Source organism: Vulpes vulpes, chromosome 7 (genome assembly GCF_048418805.1).
Source record: "Vulpes vulpes isolate BD-2025 chromosome 7, VulVul3, whole genome shotgun sequence".
NCBI lineage: Eukaryota > Metazoa > Chordata > Mammalia > Carnivora > Canidae > Vulpes > Vulpes vulpes.
In genome coordinates, this window is record NC_132786.1 from 12443610 (window position 1) to 12448635 (window position 5026).

Sequence of the window (5026 nt, forward strand, 5' to 3'; positions counted from 1 at the left end):
CTTACTTAACCTAACTTGGGAAAAAGATCTATCATCATTCATTAAAAATTCTGACCTTCACGTTTATGTTCAAGAAGGATTGTATCCCTTGAAGAACAGTTTTCCTCAGAGAGACATCATACCTCTTACACATATAGCCCTGAAGCATTCTTTCCTAATTGCAAAATTCAACATTTCATGTGGAAAACTAGTCCTTGGGTTTTAAACATCCACTGCTGCCACCTGTTTTGATAGGGACATACATTCTTCTCTCTGATAATATGCAGTGTGCATGAGCATCACAGACAATTCTGGAGGGCTCCACCCTCCATCAGGGCTCAGGGGCCATCATCCTTCCATGCACCTTCAGCCCTCACAAAGCTTCCTAGTGTCAGCTCCTAGGCTGACACTGCCATCTCTCAATCCCAATTTTCCCTTAGAATTCATCCAATGACCAGGAATCAGAATTCCCTCTTTTTTCTCCATAAATCCTATAGTATTCATACTGATTAATTATGCTTACTGTATCTTTTAAGATTCTGAATCTCAGTGTAATTTTGTTTAGATTCCTACCTAAAAGTGTAAAAGCAAGAAAGCTAGGTACAGTAGAGACATAAGTCTTTTAAACTATATCATCTCATATATGTGTGTGTGTGTGTGTGTGTGTGTATACACACATACATACACACATGGACAATGGATTCTGCATATATATGTGAAGGCCACCACCTCTTTCATTGATTTACACCAAGGCTGTTCTCTGAATACTATTGAGGCTAATGAGGATGGCAATACTTGAGCCACTATTTTTCTTTGCTTCCAAGTAATTCTGCATTTGGCTGCTCTAACTTGTATTTCATTACTCACTAAACCTTTCTCAGCATTTGCTATTATGTGCTACTTAGGCTTTCCAAATCTCATAAGCAAAACATTTTCTTGTTTTAACTTACATTTCCATGACTGGTGATATTGAGTATTTTATCTTGACTGAGTTATTTTAATATGAACTTGTTCTCCTTTCAAAATATACCTTATTTTTCCAATTTAGGCCAGATTGTGCTCCTGCAATAATTATGTTTTCATAGTCTTTTTGGATGAACTCTAGGAAGTGATAAATTTCCAAGGTGATCAGATCTAATTCCTATTGCCTCACTGCTCAAATTCTTTTATTGTTTCTGACTCACTTGTTTTAATTATCTAGGGATTAAACTAAATAAACTGAATGATTTGAAGTACCTAAATAATGGCATCAGTTCTTTCAGGGGTTGACTGCAGCCTTAGGATATTTTTATAAGACTTCAAAACAGTCATTTGATTTGGTTGTAGCTTCAAACATTTATAGATATTTGGAGGAAAGGTCCTTGAGGAGAGTCAATTTTAGCCCTATTACTTTGTAAATCTGGCAACTCATATCCAGAAATGTAGGCTGATTTACCAATATTACAGAGGAAGTTACTGGTAAATCTTGGTTTACAACCCAGATGTCCCAGATCTTTTTCTACTTTTAATGACCATTTTGCCACCGTACATATTTTTCCAAATTGGAAAAAAATTATGACAAATAATATATTTCATATATTCGGATAGATATTGATATATTGACTCCAGGAAATATCAATTTTCTCTGATCAAGGATATCAGCCTTTGAGGTGGGAAGAATCTATTTAATACACATTCACCTTGGGTTTTGCTTGATAATTTTAAACTGTTAAAAACAAGTAGACTATCACCGGTTTAGGAAGTGTGTCAGATAGGCAGCTATGGATTGGGCTTGATATAATGATGTGTCTAGTATCTTTTAAATAAACACATTTCAGGGCTGGTTCAAGGAAAAAATAGCTTGACTGCGGTTAGTGACTTAATGAGTGAGTTTTTCCTGCACAGCATCACACTAAATATGGAACTTTGCTACTATATCACATGCCCCAAACCCAACCCACACAAATAATTTGGGAATATAGATCAAAAAACAAAAAACAAAACAAAAAACAAAACAAAACAAAAAACCAAGTCTATTGCAGCTTCAAATTTCTACATAGGAGGAGATTATAAGCAGCAATCCAGTTGGAAGAAGAGGTGGGTTGGGGACATAGTTTGAAGATGTTTTTGTGTACAAGTTCACTGTTTTGGCTTAGCTTGTGGGATTTTTTTTTTGTTTGCTTTTGCTTTGGTTTTGTTTTGTTTTGCAGGACCAGGAAGACATTTGACTCTAAGAAATTTCTTTACCCAAAAGAACTTTCTGGTCAACCTGATAGCAAATGTGTCTGCTGGTCCTTTTTGAGACACAGCATCCAGTACACATCACACTATGCCTTTATTTCTCTTCCATCTTTCTCTTCTCTCTGCCCCCTCACCTCTCTTCTCACTGCATGAAGAGCAAAAAATCTTTTCCACTCACATATATGGCCTTCTTTCTGATGCCTTGGCACCAAAATGCCCTCTGCAAAAATTTAAATAAAATTCCAGCCAAGGACAGTTCCCTCTATAAGAGTAGTTCTAATGCCAGCTGTTGAAGTAAATAATATCTCTTGACCATATTATACAATAAGCAAAGAGTCAGCTACGAGGGTTTAATGGAGATGTAGAGTTTACCATAGTACTTAACAACCACTAACCTCTGAATAGTCTCTAAACCAAAGCACTAAACAATCTTTAAACTCTGCTTATCTTTCTCTACTTGCCTAAATTCATTCCATTCCTGATCAAGTACTTCTCTCTCTATGAATAAAGTGAACATTCTCTTGCTAGTTCTACCAGATTCTTATCTTGTTCTCATTTTTTAAGATTTAAATTCTATTAGCCAACATATAGTGCATCCTTAGTTTCAGATGTAGTGTTCAATAATTTATCGATTGCGCATAACATCCAGGGCTCATCACATCTCATCTTGTTCTTAGGCATTTTTCTCAGCCTTCCTCTGCACTAAAGAGACTCTTTTTCCCAGTTTCCCACCTGGCCCCAAATGGCTGTCACCCCTTATCTAGTTTCCTATATAAAGGAATAATGAATAATCCCCAACTTTTACAGAATTCTGAAAACATATTCTTCTCTTCCTTTATTCGTTGTTTGCAATTTTCAACCCAAGCAAATATCTATTATTGTTCTGTTCTAGAGCCTTACAGTGAGAATGGTGGATGCCCATTCACATGCTTCCATTAGCACATACTGGCAATAATTTAAAACTCTTACACTGAAAACACTCCTGGTGAAACTTTTTTCACCAAAAAGATGCCAAGCAATGAGAATACAGAATTTTCTTCAAAAATGTCCATGTCTTTGTAATGGTTCTATACAGCTATTTCTAAAATCAAGGTAAAAGATTTCTTTACCCTTTCAGATCCATTTATTTATTTATTTATTTATTTATTTATTTATTTCATAGAAAGCTAGATAATGTGCACAGAAAGATAGAGAATGTGAGCAGGGGAAGGGAGAATCTCAACAGACTCTGCGATGAGTTCAGAGCCTGTGGGGAGAAGGGAGCCTCAATTCCACGACCCTGAGATGACCTGAGCTGAAACCAAGAATTGGATGCTTAACCAACGGAGCCACGCAGGTGCTCCCAGTTCCTCATCTTTAAAAAGAAATATTTAATATTCATTTTACATATGACATCAGATTCAAATCTCATTCCCCCTGGCTTTCAGCCTCTGACAGAAGAATCCATATGTAAAACCATGTTGTGCCAAGAGAATTTAACATCACCAGGAGAATGATCTCTGTTGGGTTCAGTTGCATAGCATGGTAAGCAAGGCCACATCTGTATAGCTCTTACAGGGTTGAAGGGTTCCTGCTTCAGTATTCCCAAATAAATTGCTTCGGGACTCTTGAGATCCATAGTTTGATTGTGACCCTCAGTTCCAAAATAAGTTTCAATAGCAGATATCTTAAAGCAGACAGTGTTCTCACAAGATATTCTTTCTCTGTTTTCTGTTTCTTCTCTCTGCCTTTTAATACAAACATTTGGCTAGCCAAAGAAGTAATTTAGTTCAAAGGAAAGGGGAAGGCAGGCAGCCAGGAGAGAGGATGGACAATAGATCAGTAGTGCATAGACTTAATTCTGCAAGCATCGTACAGGAGGCAACATTATGCTTGATAGATGGGCGTTTTCTAGGAAATACCACTTCGGTTTTGATAAGGCTTCAACTACCAGCTGGTGGAGACAGGCACAATATGGATGGTCAGTGACTCCTAAGGTATGGCTGGGTGCAAAAGAACTTTACGTATTGGCCATCTCAAGGGATTCTCTAGGTAAGAGTTTTCTTTCTTCTCTAGGTCTCAAATTATTGAAAATAACATTGGCCCTCTCCTTCTAAAGAAAAGATGTGATTTCTTACTAAGAAAATACTGGGAAACACTTTTTGGCCATTTAATTATTTTTCATAGCTGACTTCAATTTCTTCAGAATAACCTATAACTTCAAACTGACACATAAACACCGAATGCCTCGTCCTTGCAAGCTGCAGTGTTTTAGCTCAATATAGGCTTAATATGACTAAGTTTGCCGCTACAGATAATTTTTGTTGTTTTTTAGTTTTAGGATCACTTATTAGCCAGCGGCTAAGAAGGAAAAAAACAGATGCATTATCTTGAAAAGACAAGAACATGATTGACAAGCAAGAAGTGGCCCCCAAGCTAGTTCCAGTCAATTTTCTGAACAAAAGATTCATTCTCAATCTCTCTTCCTGCATGAAACAGGCCTAACTGAGGGATTCTTATGTAATCCAAAATCTGTAGGATAATTATAAACAGGAACTGAGATTTTCACTCCATCAGGTAAGGGACGAGGCTAAAAGTTTTCCATTTGGGTTATAGAAGAAACTACTGATTTAAAAGAAAAGCTTGAAGGTACCAATTCTGACATTTTATCATTCTTAGTTAATTAGTGTGTTAACAGTTCCTAAGCTTCTTTAGGTCTTTAGGAATTCTTACTTTTTAGGGGCCTTTATTATCAATATTCCTTTTCCACCCTTTAGTGTATGTATAGATATATGTATGGTATACATGATAGATAGTATATGTAGCATGTGTGCATATGACCTTAAAA